The sequence below is a fragment of the Lissotriton vulgaris genome, chromosome 5 (assembly GCF_964263255.1).
Source record: "Lissotriton vulgaris chromosome 5, aLisVul1.2, whole genome shotgun sequence".
In the NCBI taxonomy this organism is placed as follows: domain Eukaryota; kingdom Metazoa; phylum Chordata; class Amphibia; order Caudata; family Salamandridae; genus Lissotriton; species Lissotriton vulgaris.
In genome coordinates, this window is record NC_141693.1 from 426,763,374 (window position 1) to 426,787,881 (window position 24,508).

Genomic DNA, 24,508 nt, shown 5'->3' on the forward strand with positions numbered 1-24,508 from the left:
CTATGTAAGGAGCAAGTTACTACTTATGCTGAGCGGATGCCACCCTCTTCCCAGCCTAGGGATATATGGGATCCATTGCTAGACTACCTGCGTGCACGTGCAGACTGAGAAATGCATGAGTCGCTTGATGTCCCATGTCCTCCCCCCACCCTCTCCCCTCTGTGTAATCAGATTACTTATCATATGAGTAACAAACAGAATGGCTTGGTCCATGCACTTAGGAATCAACCAGATGTGGCTGAGAGGAGAAACAGGAAACACCAAGAATGATCATGAACATTTTGCACTATATTCTGTTATATTGTGATTGGGCAATTGAACAGTGAATTAATGGTGTAACTGAAGAGGTATACTGCTGAATTGAGGTCGAGAACAAGCAGACAAATAGTCTGTAAATGTCATATGCTGTACAACACATCACCTCAATACATATATAAAATGTAACCATGTAATAAACCGCTGTGAACAGTTATGAAAACAAAGTTAAAAAAAAAAGCTTGCCCAGTATTCTTATCCTTTAAGGATGTACTTCTGGTTGGGACACCTGCATGTAACTTCCCACTTGTGAAGGGATAGGCTTTTTCGGTTAGACCCAGTTGGGTCTATTTGTATTTTTTTTTCTTTGGTGGTCAGGCTGAAGGCGAATTAACTCTGGTTGGAGCCCTTCTGGTTCCCTTCTCCCTCCCAAATTCGTAAGGCAGATGGCATCACAAGAACTTCATGCGGGGACCCCCTTTCCTTCCCTGGTGGGGGACCCACAATTGCTCAAACTTAATTCCCTCAACATGAGAAGGCTTAACTCTCCCAATAAACTTAGACAGATTTGGAGGTATTTCCTACAACCAAGACAGTATATCCTCGCAGGAAATTAATCTACTCAAATCAAACTGCATATGAGACACCCTAGCTATCTTCATCAGTACTGGGCCTCCACCACATCTAAAACAGCAGGAGTCCCAATAATATGTGAAACATATTGATCCAAAACAATTAATGATAAGCAGAGACACTGGCTTGGGGCTGCATCCGTTTCTGAAACGGAAGGTTCAGATAGAGATTCAGCCTAATAGTGTTGACTAACCTATGTCCCAGACACCGCACGGGATGCTTACAAACGTCTTTTTTAAATTTGCTACTACGCAACACCCAGTGAGACCTAATTGGAGGGGGATTTTAATCTCACATGGGATCCCAATTTGGTCACAAACTAATTTCTTTTGGAGCATGGAGCTATGTCAGCCCTCCTCAGAAAAAAATATCTGGGTTTAGTTGATGCCTGGTGCTATCTTTAACCCAACCCTCAAGGACTTTGATTACTAGATTACTCCAATGTTCCTTTTACTTATTCTCACATTGATTATCTTTTATTTTTTTACACAATTACCCCCAACCGCCCTAGACGATGGCTATACCACTAAATATTAAGGGTTTCCGTCAACAGGGCAGGTATTCAAGGTGCAATCATACGATTATTTCAGCCTAAACCTCCTTCCTGTTAATTCTCAACACATCTCACGAGATGAGTTCAAATCTATAAGCACAGGCACCATAGATGGAGCAAGCAAATAAACTTGAACAGAAATTTTCTACCGAAATTGAACAACTAACAGACAGATCAGCAAATCTCCTTATGGCGTAACCAAAGACTTCTAGCAAATATGCAGGGTGAATTATGCAAACATAGGACTAACCAGGCTGAGTTAACATTGTTTGCACTAAAGCAGTGATTGTATGATAAAGGGGGACAAGGTGGGTACTCTCTATATAAATAAACTTAGAGCACGCACAGGCAAAACTCATAGACCATCTTTAAAAATGGATAGATATGTGAGCAATAAGGGGCAAAAAAGATAAACAAATAGCATTCCTCCATATATTCTCTAAGCCAAAAATTTCTGGGTACTTGAGCAAGGTTATCTCTGCTGATCAAGCCGTCTTGCATAAGGATCCAGCATACGGTTTAAATTGCCCTCATGTCAGAGGTGTGAGATCGTCCTGTTAAAGGTGAGTAGAATCTGTTGTGTCTATAGGTGTTGATAATTGTAATATGTGATTCACTTATGATACTCCTTAAGATTAAATACCGCCCATATGCGTTGAATATATAGGCAGACCATGGAAGGTTCCATGACTTAGTCTATTCTCAGAGGATCACTATACTTCTATGTTGCAGAAAAATTAGTGAGCACCATTTCGGTGCAAAACAAGTCTCCATAAGTTTATTGATTGGCTTTTCTTGGAGCAGAGGTAGGTCTTATGTCTTGTCAAGTAGGCGAGGACCAGGTTTGCAATGCAGGAATTAAGGCCTCGCCACTGACATTCTAGGTGATTAGATAAATACTTGTGTGCGCTGTTCCATCATGTCCCGGTTTTAAACTCCTTGGACGCTCATGACGAGCTCAGCTCGTCATGATGTACACCTCCATACACTCATGACGAGCTGAGCTCGTCATGAACAATGGTAAATGTGGGATCCCAGCACCGGGGGGGAAAACCCTTAGCAGCCATGGAGTTAAAGCATTGTGTATGGTCTGTCATAAGTATCTCTTAAACAAACCATTACACATTTGTGTGTGGCACTTACTACAACCACTTTGCAGGATAGGTGGCCAGAATGTGTTATTTTAGAAGATAGTCAAAACCTATATAGGACTGATATGCATTGCATATACTATCTGTATAACATCCGCCACACTGCATCCATCTACTCCTTATGTCCCACACTTTAAACCCTATCTGAATTTTGCTATGTGGAAACTGCCGGATCATACAAGTTTCAACCACAAGGAAGACCTTGATAGCCCTCCACATAGGATCAGGAGCACTTTGCCCACCTGCTTCTTATTCTAACCGCCAGCCATCGGTCATTTCTTTTGTCTCTTCCGATTGCAGCAAGGAGACATGCTTTGCCAAGGTATACATGAGCTTGTGGTCTGTCATTTTCACTAGGCACGATGTGAGGGTCAAAGAATGATGGACTTATGTCCGTCATGCCACTGGTTTCTCAGGTTCTCGAATCTGCATGTTTACAAGTGGATTAGTCCTCCAGAGTGGGATCCATACAAGTCGGCAGAGTCCGTTTCACAAAACAGTTTAGAATAGTGGCTTCTGCATTTGCACTAGTGAAAAAATGTGAGTTTTATTGCACTATTGGTCTGAGGTGAGGTAGGTAGAGTACAATGTAAGGTATGCTGAAGTATTTCAGTTTTTTTCTGTACAGTTGCATATGCTATCAGCGCTTCCTGCACCTTAAGTTAAATGTCTAGACATATGCTTAAGGTAGCTTTTTGTTAAGAGATCACTTTGTCTTCACCAACTGCAGAATGGTATTCCAGTTGGTAATTTAGAGGACAAGACTCACTCGGACACCTTATGAGCCTGCTTCACCGTGAGCATTGAACGATAGTTCTGCAAATGGTTGGTGAAATAGTAATTCTACATGCAGTTCCAGAGCTAAAGTACAAATATTGTTCTGTCTCAAAATGTGCCTCAAGGTCTTCGTTCATAGCTTATGGATTTGGGAAACTTTCTCATTTACATGCACCGAGCTCGCGAGAGAGTGCGTATGCGAGAGAGAAAATGAATAAATACAACGGTCATGGTTCACGCCAGACCTAAATATGGGCCCAATTATTAATTAAAGTCTCAAAAGTGTACTCAAGGTATATGTCCTTGCATTAAATGCAGATTTACGGATTTCATGAATTCACAAGAATTTACATAAGTAGGTCAAGAAATAGTACATCTAGAAAATATTTGCCAACTGCATTTAAGCATGAGCAAATTTGCATGTGTAGATTTGCTCATGCAAAAACTTGTGTTTGCAAGTTCACTTTTTCCATTTTTTCCCAGGCCTAGAAGAGGTTTTATGTATGCCAGTGTCAGGATTACATTTTTTAATTTTCTCAGTCTGAGAAAAGATTAGAGAAGAGTTGTTGAAATCTCTTAAAACAAACATACAAGTTAGGTTTGCATAGTCTCAAAAGGGCCACCCTGGAACTATTGCTTACAACTACCTTCAGCCCCAGTACGTAGATCTATGGAAACGTGGCAAAATAAGATAATTGTTAGTATGCAAACCCTACTATGGTATGAGCCCTGGCATAATCAGAAAGGCTATGCTATATCACAGCCCTTATATAATGAGATTGCTGCCATAATTTGCTGTCGTATTACATGGCAGATAAAGGACAAGGGGGATTTTGTTACAGGACAATTAGATTTATGAAGCAACTTGCCCATGAACTAGTAAATAGGTTATTAAATTCCACACCCGTGGGACATACTCCTATTCGTCAGACTTTGCTTCTAACCTTTCTAATTATCTGCCTAATCTGACTTCGCAGAATGTCATGCATCATGATCAAATGGAAATACATTGGTCTAAATAGCTGCAAACTTCTATGAAATACAGAGGTGGACAAGGTGTTTTAAGGTAACTATGGGGTAAGATATACTAAACTGTCAGAGCAGGTAGAACGATGGATATGATGGTCATTGTCCTTACAGGATTACTTAGCCTTGATTTAAAAGGCAGCACTCCTGAAACTGCTACATCTGATTAGGAATCTTCCATATTCAGTATCATACCATCTCTCAAATATAAAATCATTTAGGATTAGATTTGCCTGAGTGGAGAAGCAACCCTGCATTAGATGGGATACAATGATTTTGCCATGTAGGATGCTGGAGTTTACGGCTCCGAATTTTTAACTTCTCTATTTATAGGCAGAGGCTCAATATGGTTATAATTGGTCCCATCACCAGCCATTCACTCCACACTTAGTGGTGGAGCAAAATAGGACATACCCACGTCCTCCACATGCATAGCTATGGCCAAGGGGCAGGGAGGTCAAAAGGAGAGCTTAATTCAGTATTCAGCACAAGGGCATGGAATAAACTGAACAAAACGCCTTTATTCCGTTTTGTACTCATCGGATCTCCTTCTACCGGTCAAACCATTGATCTTTCTCATAACAGGATCCACAAGTGTTACACACAATACTTCATATATTTTCTGAGGGGAACATTCATGCCTCTGTGGTTGATCGTGCACAAAATGCACAGAGCCCCATTAGATACATTGCTCTATTACTGTTTATGAGCTAGCAGTACAGCCTTTTATGGAGCAATTCCCCAAGCCGCCTATAAACTTCAGCCCCTCATCTTATCTTTGGACCGTCGACAATCAGCAGCCAGACCCTAAAGATCCATACAGGGTAGGATCATACAGACAGAACTGACAAGAAGACACAAAAAGGAAGCAGATTTAGACAGTGATAATCGACAACCAACTAATATTTGCTGTTCACACAGCGTGTTAAGTTTAGCCCAGCAGTAGATATTACTTCTTGCACTCTAGAAATAGAGTAGGCCCTATGTAAAAAATCTAAAGGGATAGTAAAGAGGGAGTGGAGGACAAATACATGTGGCAAAAGATGCAGCACACTCTATACAGGTTTTTACCATCAGAGGGGACGCACTGTTTTCCTGTGTAACCATGCGCTTAATAAATGTTTTTATTATTATTATTATTATTATTAGAGTGCCAACAGGTAGCATGCTACTGGGTGAACTGGTTAGAATCAATGCGCTTATGTTGAACACTAGGTAATCCACTCGCCTCTTTGGGATAGGTGATGAATATCCCTTCCTCATTATGTTAATTTACAGCCATATCCCAATGACAGGCAAAATGATACATCATCACTGGGATAGTGAGGGTTCAAGCCACAATTTTTCTTCAATCATCAGGGCCAAAGCCCCCAAGAACATATTTAGTGAAGCTGGACATGGACAGATCTACACTGACCAAGAAAGATGTGCTGGCCTCCTCAGAGGGACCTCAATATTATTGTAATTATGCTGCAACTGATGGCCAAAAAGATGCATCCAGATGTAAGAATATGCATGCTAAATGGACTTTGACCAAAACCTATACAATTATCAAATCTAGTATCCAAAATTATAATGCTCATATTACAGAATGCAATATTAACGAATTTATGTTTATAAGGGACAAGCATTTCTAATTTAAAATGCCAGACATTTTTCAGTGAATATATATGTGTGTGTAACATATATATATATATATATATATATATATATATATATATATATATATATATATATATATATATTCTTTTTAAATCAAGAATGCTCTTGGAGCACGGACGAATAGTAGTACCCTTCCAACAAGCTTTGGCAAAGTCCATAAAGCATAGTCTAAGGCACTCATCAATATCTCAATGGTTAGTGTAAATAGCAGTGCATTCACACTAGAGAAGAGCATATTCTTGAAGGAATTGATTTAATGTTTGGCTCTCCGACCCCTTCTTTATTTTGACAGTCTTGTAAGCTTTAGCCAACACGTTTCGTCGCATAGGGGCAATCTCCCCAACACTTTTGTAAGGCTTTAGTTTGATCGGCACATGTAGAATATCCTTACTATCAGCAGTGATTGCAGCTCTTAATGTGATATGTCCTATGTTAGATCTTCTGGTTTCCTAGAAGCAGTATAGTTAATGCAATATTTTCAATGTTCACTCCCGTTTGAGTAGTCAGAAATTATGATCTATCGATATCCAAATGGCATTATCGCCAGCCCAAAACAAAAACGCACACAGATAGTGCTAGAGTTGAACTAGACTTATGTGGGCAGTTAGGTCCGTATTGGAGGTCTATTTTAAAGTCCTCTGGAGTAGTGTCCGATAAGGTGCAGAATGGAAGAGTCCTACCCGTGCAACAATGTTAGAGTAGGACTGCTGCTATGCCAACTTATAAAACTCCCAGTCAGTCATCACCCTCGGTAGCTTAAAAAGAATATTTCTCCAATTCAAGGAGGGCGATAACAACTACCTTCCACATCGCAACCCTCCCATTAAAACCCGAAAGTCAAATTTACTTGAAAAACTGCATCTTGTTCACCTATTTTAATGTTCAACTCTAAAGACTTATCCCCATTTAATTTCCAGTGTCATTGATGATACATTCTTTATTTACCATTTTGAGGCAGGATTCATACACCATTTCGGTTAGAGATACTCACCAACATTAAGAGTGAAAAATAATCACGCCTTGAGGATACGAAATAAATCAGATCCTCAAATGGACGGGGAAAAAAAATTGTGAAAGAAAAGTTATTTAAGATTATCCCTGAGCAATCACCTGCTGAAAGGGAACGGAAGTTCATGCTCTTAGCAGGTAGCATAGCTAACAGACAGGTCAGTCTCTAAGAGTGTTCTCACCAAGGATATATTTAAGACAGCCCGTAGTAAATATCCAAACACTAGCATTGACTAGACGAACCATTCGTTTTTCAGTACTGTAGCATGGCCAGTAAATTTTTAAAGACATGATGAAGGACTAAAACAAGAGCTATTATTTCACCCACAGACGAGACTGACTTATGGATCAGAATCCTGCTTATGCTACCAACCATGATAAAAATTGCTATTCTAATACTCTTGAGGGGAAAATCGACCTGGTACGTTCATGACTAATCCCATCTTCTACAGGCATACATATCAATAAATATACTAGGATTAACACTAAACTCTAATTAAACAACCTTGGTGTTTTTTCACCACGAAAGAAAACCACTGGTGAGCTGGTTCACTTAATGACCTTCTAAAGCAAAGGTGTCAGAGCCCAACCAGATACCAAGCAAAAGGAGATTAAAATATTTATTGCTGGTGATGAAAGACTGATTTAAGCAAACTGGACTTTCTCCCTTTGTCAATGTATCCCTTTCAAATTCTATTGATATCTTCAACAATCCAGAAACTTCCTTAACCTATAAAACAAGCATTGGCAAGGTCACCAGATTTCCCCGGGACAACTACTGGCTTTGCCAAAGCTTTTAATTTTATCCAGAAAGCCACCATGTGTGCTCATGCAGGAACAAAGGCCATCTTACAATGGTCTCTTCTGCTTAAAGAAAATGACTTCAAGATGACAATCATGCGAATGTACACATGGCAGTTATTGTGAAATGGTTTCAAATCATTAAAGTAAATCCCTTGTTAATACAGGGGCAGAAGGACAAACAGGCATGGATCAGCAAATTAGTGCAGGGGCTAATGGCTATGAAAGCATATGGATGCAAAGGAGGGCCTGGGTGGAGAAAGGAGAGAAAATAGTCCTGTATGCACTGAAATGCAAAGTTCTAACAGCATTGCAAGGATACAACTCATTTACAAAACGAGACACCAAAATGCTGTTTGGCAGGGATAAACAAAACACGGAGGAAAAGTTCTATGAGGGGCAAAGAGGCAGACACAAAGCCAACTCTATTTCTATCAGTGGCGGCTGGTGGATTGTAAAAGTGGTGAGGCAAAAAATGTTGTACCCTAATGTAGTAAGCGAGCGAACAAGCTCGAACAGCAAAAGGAGGGTGCGGAGGGGTCTCCCCCCGCAAGAATATTTTGGAAAAAATAGATTCAAACAGTGGGTTTTACACCACATATTTACTGCAAGTATTTGAGAAAATGGGGGGATCCAAATATAGCATTTTGGAGCACAAGTATGAAGAAAACATTAGAATCAAATCAAAAATGCCCAATCCTTAAACAGGTATGCTTGCTAAATCACATCAGTAATTATCACAGGCGATTAATTTTTCGATGGAAGACTGATCACAAGAGCAATACCAATACAGAGATTTTCTGCATGACCACATGCAAAATTTACCAAATGTGATAAATACCAGTGGTATTAAATGCTTCATACAATACATTTCACAGAGGAAAATAAAAGAATGTGCAAGTCTGCTTGTGTAACAAACCTGTGGAAACTTACTCCATCCAAAAATGTGCTAGGGCAGGGGTCTCCAAACCGGTCCTGGAGGGCCGGATCCATGCCAAATTTTTTGGATATCCCCATTGAGATACATGTAGTTATTTTGAAAATCTGGCATGGATCTGGCCCTCCAGGACCGGTTTGGAGACCCCTGCGCTAGGGCATGTACAGAACCCCCCAAAAATCACCAGAAAGTGCTCAACTCATTGCCACTTATAGTGCCATAACGCATCATACCAGTACTGATGGGTAAAACTATCACTCAAACCACCTTGGTGTGAACTTGTACAATTACAAAACGGTAGGAATTACCATCATTATACCCGACCCACAAACCCAGGTTCCTCTGGAAAGCAGTGTTAGTCAGATTCAGAATCCGTGGGTTCTGATCATTACTTTGGTAACAGACGAACACAGCCTGAGCCAGTAGACAATGCAGGGCACCAGAAAGAGCAGAATGCAGGTGTGGGCCCTGGTGGCAGTACAGGTCTCAAGCGGGAATGGGCCAGGGAGACAAAGTCGACTGTGGGAGAGCATCTGTGCAGAACCAGGTGCTGGTAGTGAGTCCTCTGTTAGATACACCCCAGTCACTCTACTGACATGGTCTGGGTTGACAGAAGCATGCCTTACCTGGAAGGTAAAGTATGACCATTTATTCTTACTGTCAACATACAAAGGGCATATGAAAAAGCAACTCATTGCACTGAAAGAAACCGAGCCATAACAGGAAACCACCCCAGACTCCGATATGTTGGAACAAACCAAGAAGACACTGAGGAATGGTTATGGTCACACAAAGTTCTGCAAAAGAGATGCTTTCATTGAGGCCTTGCTTCTAAAGGCAACTCTCCCATTTAAATGTCCCAGGACTCCATACTGATGCTGTATGCCTTATCACTCAAACGCGCATCTGCACATCCACAGGAATAAAAAACACTAGTGAACAGACAGTAATTGAGCCAAAAATGAACAAAAACACCTCGCAAATCACAGAGATCATCAAGGAGTACAGAAAAGCATATACGTCATTAATAAGACTGCAGGACAATGAATTACAGAATCAATCAATCAATCACAGAACTTGTAAAGCGCACTACTTTCCCGTGAGGGTCTCAAGGTGGTGGGGGGGGGGGGGGGCTGCTGCTACTGCTCGAAGAGCCAGGTCTTGAGGAGCTTCCTGAAGGTGAGTAGGTCCTGGGTCTGCCGCAGGTGGGTGTTCCAGGTCTTGGCAGGGAGGAAGGAGAAGGCTCTGCCTCCAGAGGTGGTACGCTGGATTCGTGGGACGTCGGCGAGGCTGGCGGAGCGGAGCTGGCGGGGGTGTAGAAGTTGAGTCTGTTCAGGTAGGCTGGTCCGGAGTTGTGGAGTGCTTGTGAGCGTGGGTGAGGAGCTTGAAGGTGATCCTCTTGTAGATGGGGAGCCAGTGAAGGTCTCTGAGGTGGGGGGTGATGTGGCTGTGTCGAGGGAGGTTAAGGATCAGGCGGGCTGAGGCGTTCTGGATGCTTTGTAGTCGCTGTAGGTGTTTGGACTATGGCAACACATTCTACGCAGGAATCCCAACCAGCCGGCTGCTGACGAGGGATTGGGTCACCGTTCTCCTGGTTCCGATCGGGATCCACTTGTAGATCCTGCAAAGCATGCGGAGGGTGTTGTAGCAGGAGGAGGAGACTGCGCTGACCTGCTTGGACATGGAGAGGGAAGTCGAGGATGGCTCCCAAGTTGCGTGCGTGGTCCTTGGGCGTCGGTGCGGTTCCTAGTGTTGACTGCCACCAGGAGTCGTCCCAGGCAGACTGGGTGGACAGAGGAGGAGGAGGACTTCCGTCTTGTCCGACTTCAGCTTCAGGCGGCTGCTTCTCATCCACTCGGCGACGGCCTTCATACCCTCGTGAAGGTTGGTTTTGGCGGTCTGTGGGTTCTTGGTAAGGAAGAGGATGAGCTGAGTGTCGTCGACGTAGGAGATGATGTTCAGGTCGTGTTGGCGGGCCATTTGAGCGAGGGGGGCAATGTAGATGTTGAACAGCATCGGGATGAGCCCTGCCGTACGCCGCAGGTGAGGTTGGTAGCTTTGGAACGGTGGGGTGGGAGGCGGACACTCTGAGTTCTGTCGGAGAGGAAGGAGGTGGTCCAGTCCAGGGCTTTTTCCCGAATGCCACTTCTTGGAGGCGTGTTCTTAGTGTGTGGTGGCAGACCATGTTGAAGGCAGCTGACCGGTCTAAGAATAAGAATAATGAATAATTGAGTTAAACAGCATGAAACAAGGACCTGAAATGGTTCAGTCAGATGGTAGGCATGGGTGCAGAGGCTAATGGACCTCAGAACTCGAAGACGATTACCCACAATCATTGGGCTCATCATTTACAAAACATCTTTGCAAAACACCAGATGCAAATGCAGGGAATCATGAAATGAATGCCCCTGTTCAAACTGAAGCCTCCATACTAACAGGCAACCCTGATAAGGGGAGCCACTTTCAGCAGGCAGATCGCACATCCTAGTGACTGCACCTGTAAGAGCATTCAATGGCTTTGCACCTCAGAAGACCGAGGAATGCATGCCATTCCATCTGCGTCAAATCGGGATCGGTTCGGAACCGGAACCCACTGACGAATATTCGTCTTTCAGTGTGTACAGCGGGAACACAGATTAAAATTTACGGCATATACTTTCTAGAAAACTCCATGAAAGAGGGCACCTTTTCTGTCTAGGGTGTCACTCCGAAAATGTTTAGCTCAGAAAATAGTAAGATCATACATTTCAATGTATGATTCTCGAATACACCCACCCTCGTTGGTCTCCTCCCCTCTTCACGCGGTCTCACTCAGCCAACCGCAAAAACTTGCAGCCAGATGGCTTTAAAGATCTATATTTACATGGTCTTACACTGTGAAAATGAGTGGCAGTTTGCTACTAGTCAACAATTCTTACTATTATCGCCAGTTGCCACCTCCTCCTAACTAACATTGACCTGCTCAATCCACAGTGGGATTTCAGTGCATGTACTAGGTCATACGCTCCAAACAACTGGGGGAATTAGGTGCAAGACAATGGCTCTCCCAAACAACTGACACCAGGAATGCATTGTTAGGTCTAAAGCAGGGTTAGGAAGTGCTGCGTGCTATATTCCTTCCCATCCCTTTTTGGAGATAAAGTTCCGCAACCGTGCGATTCCGAAGGCATCTTTATTAAGTCCGGCTTGCATCCCAGCACCAGGCGATTGTCAGGTGCAGCGGGTGTCAGAAGGAAGGGGGCATCACATTTAACATGTCCAATCGAATATGCCTTAACACCAGCTAGGCCTGAGCTAGCAGAGGCGGACTGAAGCCCTGGGGGTTGGGCAGAGGATACATTTGCTGCATAAACAGCAGCTGTCGCACCAGCCAGCCCACTCCCAGCAGGAGCCTGTTCAACAACGCACGAACTGAATCCTGGGAAGGACTTCAAAGACTAGGAAGAAAATAATACCTTAAAACACGGCTCTTCAGCCGACGACCTTAGACGCCATGTTACTAATACATTAAGGTGGATCTTATATTTGTCCATGGCTGCAATGAACATTTCCAACTGTGTGAGGTGCATGCAATATTACATCAATAATGTATACAATCGCAGGCACAGAAAATAGCATGCAATTAATAAAATAATAACTGACATCTTTGTGGCATTGTGATCTTTGCGAGGATAAAGTGATTGGGGGTAGCTGCGCAGTTCTTCGCACTGCTGAACATGTCCCCACCTGCTCTCTGCGTGTACGAGTGATTAAAGGTTGTTCTTCAAACAACCCACCCCCCTTTTCCAGGATCCTCCCTCCTCCCCCCACCAATCAGGGGAGCTGCTCTAACGGAGCCAGCAGCTCAATATCGCCTCCTCAAACTGCGTGAGCAAGAATCTGCTCGGGGCGGGAAAGGGTTCCCGCCTAGGAGAGCGCCACGCCACAAAAAACAAGCATTTGCAATGCAACAGGTCTCACATTAGTTAGAGTTAGAGAATTTGGCGTTGTTTATATTTAGCTGGATAGGTTTCCTGGTTTGTGTACTGTATGTGTTAGGGAACGGCAGGTTTATATGTATCTGTGGAGTAAGTATGTGTATTATAGAGTTCCCATGTCAGGTTTACATTGCCAGTGAGGCTAACAGTAGACATATACACAGAGAAACATACAGAGCGACACATGCACCGATACACAGACGCAAACACAAACGCACACAGAGAGACAGACACGAACATAGAAACATACACACAGACGCACAGTCATGCACACAGAGACTGACACACGTATAGAGGCGCACACAGAAACAAAGATGCCCACACAGAGAAGAGACGTACACAGAGACAAATGCACATATAGAGACGCACACACAGATATATGCACACAAAAAAATACACGCAGATAGACACGCACACCGAGACAGATGTGCACCGAGAGACAAACACGCAGAGATGCACACAGACAAATGCGCGCACAGCAAAAAACACACACAAGACAGACATGCACACAAGACAGACATGCACACAAGACAGACATGCACACAAGACAGACATGCAAACACAGAGGCGTATACATAAAGAGAGACGCACACACAGACAGACATGCACACACAGTCTGAGACACACAGAGATACACAGACACAAATAGTTGGTAACTAAATGGGCTAAAGCATCCGCTACAGGGGCTTGTGCTTAACCTTACATTTACAGTTGCTTTTTTACTGTATTCCCACCCCTTACTGACCTTGCTCCCACATGTGCGGATAGGTTGCCCCTCTGTGTTTAAATACAGTACAAGGCAATTAAAATCTAGTTAGCCTCTTAAGTGCTGCGCCTATACCAACTGCACCACTACCTCGGGAGTGCTGCCGTTGGACGTTGGACGTTCCAGCTGCACCTGCGCAATGGAACGTTCAGCACTGGAGCTGGACGTTCCAAAGCAGCTAAGGTGTTAATTGATGTGGTGTTTGTTTGGGCGATGTGTTTTGATAATGCACATTTTGCGAAGTGCTTAAAAAGGTGTCTTTCACTTGGGCAGTATCAGTGATACTTCAGATGAAACAAGTACTGACGCTTTAAAGCCACTGCCGCTTTTATAGCTTCAGTGGGACATATAGTGCCATATATTCTGGGGAGTAAATATCGGGAGATGCGGAGCGCCTACCCGACTTCAATGCAGGGAAAGGGGCCTGGCATTTGTAAGGAGCACAGCAATGTTATTGATAAGGCAAGCACTGCCAGCGGTTGAGCTCACAGCAGGTACATACTCTGCGAATTCTCCATTGAAAGCACTGGAGAAAGGGACCGGGAGACAGCAGAAGCCTGCAGGGGCAGACAGCCCCCTCCCCTGCAGCTGGAACGTTCAGGGAGGTTGGGCGGGCAGAGGGGAGTGAAGCAATAGGGTGTCACGTGGTCCGTAAGAGAAAAAAACGGTAATGTTGGTAGTAAGCTAGACCCCCACTGTGATCAGTAGCCGGTGAGTACAACCAGGGGCTGCAAACAATACCACCAGGAAAGAAGTCTTTTGTAATTACAATTACAGGTTTCACAGATTGTCAGACCCCAATGATCTAAAAAAGAAAGGACCCTCATAATGTTTGCGAGATAGCTCTCTGCATCCTTAAAATTGAGGCCTAGGTCAGGCCAACAACTCAAAATTATTAAACCTCTGGCATTCGGGTCTAAATTCCTGTCATTCCTGATACCGTGTATCCTACGTGAGATCTAATTCCACTGTTTTTAAACATATGCATGTATAGTAAAGAAAAAGGGTTTCTAGTGTCCAATTTAATTGTGCTCAATATTTGTCAACCTCAGAAGGATGGAAGCCTGACTCTGCCCACTGGTTTAGACTTATGGCCTGCATGTCATACAGGCGCCAGTCCTGAACGCTGTCTCCCTGCCATTCGCAATATAGATTTTTCTGGGGGCCAGTGAGAAGGGTGGGATTGGTTTTAGTCAAGCAGTGATGTTGTGGATCTTCTGCATCTCAGGTCACCATAAGGCTACCGTGTGTCATGCTTTAATCTTTTTGCAATACTCCACTAGCGACTAGAGCATGTCTAAGAAGCTAAACTGCATGATGAGCGAAAGGAAAGACCACATGATATGAAGTCGGGTATTTAAAGCTATGGCTACACCTTTTCATCTCCGCCAAGTACATTTTCAATCAAACAGCATTTGTAGAACGCTACAATGTCACCCTTAGAGGTATCTGGGTGCTGTGTCTGTCGAAGAGCCAGGGGTGCGGGTTTTGTTGGTCGCTTGCCACATACAAGTGTGATCTGCGGTTATGTGTGCCTGCTTATGTAGTGCCCTTCCTCATGTACTGTATTATACGCAAATACATTGCCTTTGCCAATGAATGTTGTCATTTTATGATTATTATTAAAAGCATTATACAAACACTGCAAAAAGTAGGAGAAAGCGCCAAATGCATTCCATGTGAAATGTACTTGAGAATAGAAATGATTGGTCTGGTGTGAATAATCGTACATGTGAATATCTTATGCACGGTATGCCCTTGCGTACAAAACCCATGCAAGGTATGCCTACTCCATGTATTTTCTTACAGTTTTAAAGGAATGCAGGGGGCGTTGCTTGCACAGCACATGCTGCCACGGCACAAGTCCAGTTTCACAGATATTACAAGATATTTTCTACTCAAAACAATTTCCCAAAGGTAATAATTCGGCAAAATAGCATCACCAGGCGAAAACAGATATTGAACGGCACATGGAATGCCCACTAACTTGAATGTTTGGCATATTACACTGGCATAATGAAACAAATGCACGTGCCTCCACTATTAAGCAGAAGTGACATCTCAGCAAGGGAGAAGACAGACAGAGTTCACAAAGTGAATGCCAACTGCGAGTGATTCCGGGTATTAAAGGATACTTTCTACTCCGTGACAACAACAAAAAATCAAACAAACCGCCCCACCCACCCCCATGGTGGGAGAGTAGCGCGTGCGCTAATACCAGGCCTCTAGCCACGCCACGACCCGCAGCAGGTTCTTGGAGTGATGTTACGTTCGTGTTTAGACTTCATAGAGTGACGTAACATTCTTGGATTGAGGGTCCGGAGTGATGTGACAACTATTTCTGTACAAGCGATACCACATCCGGATGTCAGGTGGTGTCTGGTGCAATGTCACAATCTGCCTCCAGCTGCCAGTAATGACGTCACAGTCAGTCGCCAGGTTCCTGCAGAGTTATCAGAGTCTAAATTCAGGGTCCCAGAGTGATGTGACATTCTGATGTCAGGTGCCTGCAGTGTAGTCACAGTCAGACTCCAACCTCCTGGATTAAAGTCGCAGTCTGATGTCTGTTACTAGAGCGGTGTCAAATGATGTCACAGTCGGACTCCAGTTAACCGCAGTGATGTCACAGTCTGGCGTCAGATACCTGCAGGGATATCCAACTCTCAAATATGAGTCTTAGAGTGATGTCACATTCGGATGTCACGTACTTGCAGTGTTGTCACAGTCTGGCGACAAGTTCCCGCTGAGAGATCTGCCTAAAAGCAGGGCCCTAGTCGGATATCACATTCTGATGTCAGGTACTCTCAGTGTTGTCACAGTCTGGCGACAGGTTCCAGCAGAGAGATCTGAGCCTAGAATCAGGGCCTTGGAATGATGTCACATTCTGATGCCAGGTGCTGTTGAAATATAAAAATCGACGGACGTGAACATCACCGGCGCCATCTTGCCTAACAAAAAGCCACTGTCCACACGTAAACGGCATCCATTTTAGGTGCCGCGGCCATCTCGCGCTTTGCAAGTCACCTATGATTCACCCTGACCCTGCAACCATCCCCGGTGCCCTGATTCAGCATGACCAAATGCACTAAGGTCATAAAAACCTTGTCAGCCTGACAAAGCCCCGGAGCCACTTCCCACCCTAAAACACATTTGTCCTTTCATCCCCTGCACATAAGCCAGGCCTTCCGATAACCCCCAACTGCACCTGGCCAATTGATCCGGTCCCAGGCTGTAAACCAAGCCTTGCGGACGTTCTTTATTGCCTCCACACAGCAAGACTTGTTGCACAAACAGAAATGCTTGATCTTATCACTTGCACAACCTTTAGATCTGACCGATCCCACACACTTTTATGTCCTGTTGGAATGTCCAGCTGCTAGATGGCAATCATCTGTTAGATTTGGGAGGGGGAACGACAGCTGGTGGGTCTGTGTGGGAACTGGCTGGAGACAGGAATTCCAAGGATGTTTGACCACCAATAAAGTCCCTGTAAAATGTATAAAAAGGAGGGCAGCAGAGAAATTGTCAAAGCATCTCCTGAAGACATTCTGTGTGTCTGAAGGGACGTGCTCTCCTCTGGAGCAAATAAACCTGTTCTTTGCTTTACAGCTCCCAGCGCGTGCCTCTTTATTTGATTAACTAATAATCGAGTGGATTAGAGGCGATTAAACCCAAGCAGTGATTGATGATAACCAGAGAAAATATGCTTTTCTACAGTGCATCAGAGTCATACTCCAGACCCCTGGAGAAACCACGTTCTGGTGCCCGGTTCGTAGAGGGATGTCACATCCTGGTGTCAGTGATGCCTCAGTCTGGGGTCAGGTTCCTCTGGTGATCTCACAGTTCCTGCGGTGATATCCCACATAGTGAGGTCACATTTGAATATCAGGTGCCTATAGTGCCCACAGTGTGACGTCAGATTCCTGCGGTGATATGCCAATCTAATGTCTATTCCCAGAGACCACAGATGAAGTCAACGCTTCTCTGCTAACCTTAACTCAAAACCAGAGCAACCAGTTCTCTATAATTAAGTCTAAGAAAAATATTAATACTTCATTTTGAAAGCGAAACTGTACTTTTTAGAAACTGAAGTAAAAACACCCTAAAATGTTAATGAAACGTCAGTAAGGAGTGTGCACGGAAAGAGCTCATTCAGACAGAAAATAATATATTACAGGTTAATTCACTCAGCGCACGTAAACTGAACTGCCTCTCCGCTCTCTTAGGCAGTACAATTATAAACTCAATGACACTTATTTTATCCATACTGAAATGATACATAGCTGAGAGAGTGCTGGTGGAATTTTGGGCCTGGCATTAGCAGGTCTCTGCAGCATGCGCACAGCCCACAGACCTAGTCAACAAGTTAAATATATTAGTTTTAATCTATAGTGCACATATAAACCCCAGAAGAGAACATCCAACCGCACGCTCTCAAAAACGGGAGGCGGGTGCTCCTGTCACTCTGGACTCTAACTCACATGGGGAGACCACCTGTTAACTCTGAAAGTGAGTACAAAGCTCAATAGATAACGATTATTTTTTTTAATAAAATGTGGGTTGTCCCACGTTTAGCCCATTTATGGTCAAAGTCCTTAATTTCCATTATATGCATCTGCTCAAAAATATCAGGATGCAAAATGTAACCGAGAAAAAATTACTGACTGGTGGAGGGCGTCATACATCATATGGGGGCACTTTGGAGCTAAACTGAATACAAATAATTATTGGCTGGAAAAGTCACTAACCGGCACAACCTTAGCCTAGTTAAAAACCAACTAAAAAGGAGTTTGATCATATGCAAAGGCATCAAAATAAAGTACAGTCTGAAAAAAGTGTGCCCTTGGTTAACAGTGCACGCACAGACTCCATATAGGTTTGGAAGGACAGTTTTAAAGGCACAGATGGATAGATATAGATATATACACATACACATCTCCATACGCTCTTAAAAAGTAGCATTTTTCGTGCATGGTCGTAAACCTGCATCCTTACTCGCCTAATGGGAATGCTGGCTCCTATGGGTGCAACTTACCCTTGTATTTCCGTGAATACGTCATCATTTGAAAAGGTGCTCTCTGTTTCGAGTCTGCGGACAGTACATACTTGGTCTGCAGCCTTCCCTTGGTGTACTATGCATGCGTATAGATGTTGTCTTCGTCACTCCTGTGGAGGGCGGGGAGGGTGTCCCAGACATTCATGCGTTTGGTTATTTTTTGTTAGCAGCTGTGCCCAAAGAAGTCAGCAACGCGGTTAATGTACCTGCTGAGGTTATCTCAGAGCACACCGCAGTTAACCAGTTCTAGCAGCAGTGGCGCCGGCTCAGCCTTTCACCTTCCTATGCGGAGAGGTTGTTGTGAAGCTAGTTATTTATAGCACTTAGAAGTCCCTGGGCAACTAGCGCTATATAACATCAATAGTACTTAATAGCGTTCATCCTCTCACTCTCCCTTTGTCACACCCGCAGCACCATGCACACAACTTCAAGGCGCTGGGTTCCAAGTCTCTTCTCGTCCGGACCAACACTCACTATTGGAATCAGTCGGGCCCTCGCTCCTGGAACTTCAGGCGCGTTAGAGACTGTGTACCCTAGTGCAAGCCCTCCCCACCGAAGAGGCATGTGCACTCTACACCACCCCCTTCTCCCGAAGAGAGCTGACTGCGCTCCGGCTTTGCCACATCAGAACTGAGCACACAAGGGCTGTATGAGTTCACTAAGCGCTGTCTTGCCTGGCCGATGCCGCCGTGAGCCACACCAGAGCAGCCTGCGGTGGTACCGGCCAGCTTTTGAGAGCTGCCAGCTTTTATGTACAAGATCAAACTAGAGTTGCTGTTACTTGGCATTTGTGTGGCACAGAATGCATCCACTCTTTCTAGCAGTGGACCTTCCTACGTCACACAAAAATATAAACAAGCATTTACAATGCAATAGGTCTCGCATTAGGAAAGTTTGAGCTATTGGTATTGTGAATGGCAATGTTTTTATTTATGTGTTTGTTTTGAAAATAGCGAAATTAATAGCTTTGGCATTTACAATGGCAATAGTTTTAACTTTTGCAAATGTGACACCTATAGCATTAGCTCTAGCAAGGCTGCTATGGAAGTACCTCTTCTTTAAAATCAGCATAGGAACCACACCAGCCAACACCAAACAGCCATCAAGGAAAGACTGCAACGCGGATAGACCAGCACGATCAGGTGAGAACCACAACATGAAAACCAGTGCCTCCATGAAAATTGCAACTTTAAATCCGACGAGGAAGGATTCCCAGAAATATCTTACGTTGTGGACCCGCCGGAGAGTTATCCAACTCGTCGCCACATAAATGTAGCAGTATTCTCCAAAGATGATACGCACGACCGTGTAATTAAACTTCCTTTATTAAGATAACTCCCCAGAGCAGCCGAACACCAGCTGCTCGGTCTTGAAACTCCCAACATTCCTATTCCTACTGAAACAGCAATCCCTTGCGTTAAGTCTTCCAAAAATGCGAGGGATTGCAGTGTACATTACAAATCACACTCTGTCCAGTCGAATGCTGTACTCAAGTTGATAGTGTACAGGCAAACAAGGGCCACCCTACTCACAAGGAACCAGGGTATCTAGTATATAGCAAGGAACAATGGTTCCTGTGGACAATGTGTATAATATATGAGTATCAGTAGAGGATGCCATGCCACCTCTCATTCTTCAGGGCGAATGACTTCAGTGAGGTTAAACTTTCCCCAAGTGGATGCTTATATACCAGTTGGAGTAACCCAACCACCAATAATTTACATTATAAAATATTGACTGCAACAGGGACCATGGGCCTTGAAAGCAAGATAACAATTCGAATATTTATGTGAACGTAAGGACAGATAGTATTGATTGATATCTTTCAAGGACCCATTAAAGTTACTTCACTATATCCATTCAGGGCGTACCATTCTTGAGACAAAATGGGTGCATTCGAAACCCCACTGTACACCATCGCCTTCTGTATCAGAGGCTGCGTTTCCATCCCGCCCTTACTGTTGTCTCCTCATCCGGGCCTTGGTTCTGTGCGGAGTAATGTACGCACAGAACGCAACCATGCCAAGGCAGTCAGTACACGACAACTGAGACATTAAAGGCCATGCGTGACGAGGCATGTGCGAACAAACTCGACCTGCACCAAAACGTGTATCAACTTACAAGCCCCACGCATGTTATCGGCGTTTTGCGTTTGCCATCTTTCGTCTCACATTCCAGGCGCTCGTGTTTCCTGAGGGCCTAGAATTCTACATCTAACCCCTTCTCAAGCTGTCTTGCATGCATAAGGGCAGGAAGTGTGGTATGTTTCTGCTCCCCAGATACAACGACAACCCACATTTTTGTGGAACTTAACAACCGAGTGTGAGAAATGAAGTATCGCTTTGAATGCAATGAAATCTGAAAGGTACCAACACAGGCACAGCACCACCACTCCCTAATCAGAGCGGATGGCTCGAAAACGCCCTCTGAGGCATCGCGCACACAGGGATGTGTGCAAAAAAAAAATGCACGCATCCCTTACTTTACAACCATGCACTGCCCGGGCATGGACACACACGTACTGTGTGCCCTCAGTCGAGGACTGTGCCAGCCGCGCCCCCTCCCCTCCCGCAAGGCAGCATTGTGAAAGAAACACATAAATCTCCAGTCCTCAAGTGTGACGTTCAAGCATTTTTTTACTACCATGGTTTACAATTCAGAGAAGGGCTAGGGGGCTGAGGAGTGGGCGGCAGGGCTGAGGAATGGACTAGTGCACGAAGCATGTTGGCTCCGGGGCCAGGCGGAGCGGGAGGGGGCCGCCCGCTGTCACTTACTGAGCAGCAGCAGCTTCAGCTCCCGGCGGGCGTCCCGCTTGTCCCTGCGGAGCTGCCGTTCGATCTCGTCGTTGATCTGCCGGGCTTCCTTCGCCTCCTCGCTCAGGCAGCACGCCATGATGGACTCCAGAGTCATTTTTCCTCCCGACAGCCCACCCAGCAGCAGCCACCACCTCCCCTACCACCACCACCACCCAAAAAAAACAGGGAGAAGCCCCCGGCCCCCACACACATACCACCGTCTTGCTTTTTTTCCTCAGGCAAACAAAACATCGCCGCCGGCCTGCGACCAGGAAGTCAGGCAGGCCGGGCGGGACAACCGGAAACAGGCAGTAGGAGGGCGGGAGACTACCCCGCCTCCCACGGAAGAGCTGCGGCTGTTTGGAGCACCGGAGCAGGCAGGAGCCTACCCTGCGCCCCGGTGCCGAAGGAGGGAGGAAAAGTCCTGCTGCCGGGCCCTGCAGCTGCCGATGAGGAGAGCCGCCGCACCAAGGAAGCCGGTGAGTGGGGCATGTGTGTGTGTGTGCGCGTGCGGGGGCTGTGTATATGTGTGAGCGTGCGTGTGTGTATGTGTCTTGGAGTCTGTGTGTATGTGTGTGTGTGTGTGACGACGGGGGGTGTGTGTAGGTGCGGCGGCGAGGGGGGGTGTGTGTGTAGGTCCGGCGGCGGTGACGACAGAGGGGGGGGGGGGGGTGTAGGTCCGGCGACGGGGTGTGTGTGTGCGTGCCTGTGTATGCGTGTGCCTGTGCCTGTGTATGCGTGTGGCTGTGCGCATGCGTGAATGTGGATGCGCGTGCAGGCAGCTGAATCCAGCCGGGGAGAAGCGCGTGACAGTTTCTTGTCCGTCATTCCCCCGTGTCAGCTCGCTATAGTTCTCCACCTCGACCTAAAAACATAAGGCTGACTCTCTCCCAGTCCCACTGCGCTGTCAGAAAACCTCCGTGCTCCATCGGTCCAGTTTTGAAATGCGTCCCCGCACCCGGCCTGGCCTTTTATCCTGTGAGGTGGAGTGGAGCTCTGGAGGCCTCAGGCCAAGTTTGAAAGCCCAGGGCTGCTGCGGTTACCTCTAGCAGCTCTTTCCGCAGCTCACCGAGATAAGTAGCAGCAGGGAGAGAGAGTTCGTGTTCAGAAAGGGAGGAGAGAGGTGCGAAGGAGAGAGAGAATGATGGATGGAGAGGCAAGAAGCAGGTTTGTTGGCTGCTTTCAGTTTCACAGTCTGGCCCGTGGATTCACTGGAAAGGGCTGCGCCACTCACAGAGCACTGGCTTCCATTCTTAAGTGTCCAGTTTAAATTTACTATTCAAACTCCAATCCCAGAATATTTGGGTAAAGAACAACCTCCCCCAAATATTCCAGGAGGCTTATTTACTATTCTAACTGCACTCCTGGAATATTTTGGAGAAAGTTGTAAAATCCTCAAGTATTTTAAGGAGGGGGTGAAAAGAAGTAATTTTGAATTACAAAAAGTGCTGCCAGGAGGGTGCAGCTCAGACCAAAAAAAATAGGAATATATCTTGAAGGCCATCTATACTCTTGGTAAGCTAAAATGTCTCTCAGACAGTGCATGAACGATCTAGTAGGCTCGACCTGAAAATGCTGAATCCTTTTTTTACTTAATTTAAATCTACACTGTGCATGATTTAACAAAGGTCTCCCCTGTCTAAAGCTACCTTACTGAACTGGAATGAAGTTGAATAGAGCTGGTTTATGAGCTCATTAACATTATGTTATTTGCTTAATTTATAGAATGTTGTCCAGTTATACTTTTAGTGCAATCTTATATTTGTTTATTTACTTATTTAAAGATATGCAACAAAAAATACTTCCATTTGGAATGTTCATAACATCCTTAAGGAGAAGTATCAAATGAAGGAATTTCGAAGTATGACCCTATATATTCTAGGAAAGCCTATTCCTCTGAAGAGTTACAGCCAACAAACACCCAGCGGTGTTTATACCTTCAGAGGAGGGTCCATCCAAGCCTTGAAACACTGCTCCCTCCTTGGATTTTCTAACAGTGAGAGAAAGAAAGAGGAGTCTATCCTCTGCTGTTTCCGGCTTCACATAACTATGATATTCAGCATTGTGAACCCACCATTCACAACCCTCAACAGTTACATGGCATCCAAATGTACATTATTTTTTAAGCTAGTGATAGGTATGCACATTTGCATAATAATCTGTACTCTTATGAAAAGAAACAAAACCGATGACCCCACTGACTGCTGAGGTGCCGGGTTTTTATAGAGACCCGGTGGTGCCAGGGGACCACACCCGAAGACCTCTAGGTTCTCCCTGTTCTGGACTTACAGAAACTCGGAGTCTTCTAGATGAAGTCAAAGATTGAGTTTATTGGCTGCAACCAAGTAACATGCGTCCTAGAAGTACGACAACACGGGCCGTAAGTTCTCAGGAGACTGTTCGTTTTTACAGAACCAGACTTCTCCTTATATACATAAATAACAGCTGCAGGCAAGAATTCTTAAGTTTACGATATGGCAATACAAATATTTCCACAATAATACAAAGAGCGAAGTCATGCTGGTCAGCACATATTTTAGATGTCCAGTTTGTGATGGATTACCCCGTCAGATCCAGAACTCCCATCAGATATCGATGAAATGCCAATAAGGTCGAGCCCCCTCCCATCATAAAACGGGTCATAAACAAGAATCATGGACAGGTGTGTGTGTGTGTATGGAAAACAGGGTTTGTATGCAGTGAAGGGTTTATGACATGTTGTGCTTTGATGATATCGGGCTCGGCCACTGGGCGAGGAGCTGCCCAAACAGGCTTGGCTGGAGGCAGTGGAGTCAGCTCGGCCAGGTCATTGGGGAGTCAGCTACAAAGGACGTGTCCTTTTAGATCAAGCTCGGCTTTAATCAATTGACTTATATGAGGGCAAGCCATAAGACGGATGCCGTTTACAAAATGGAGTCTGCGGGTTCGAGACGCAAATCAAGATTTGAGGGTGTTAGCATCGCTTAATCATGACGCAAATGCATGGGGATGATGTCCTAATCATTACTGGTTCGTAGATACCAAATTCGTCATGATACGACGGTATTTTATAACACGAGTGTTGGACCCCGAGGCTGGTGAAACGGAGGGGTCCAGAATTGCAGTACCACA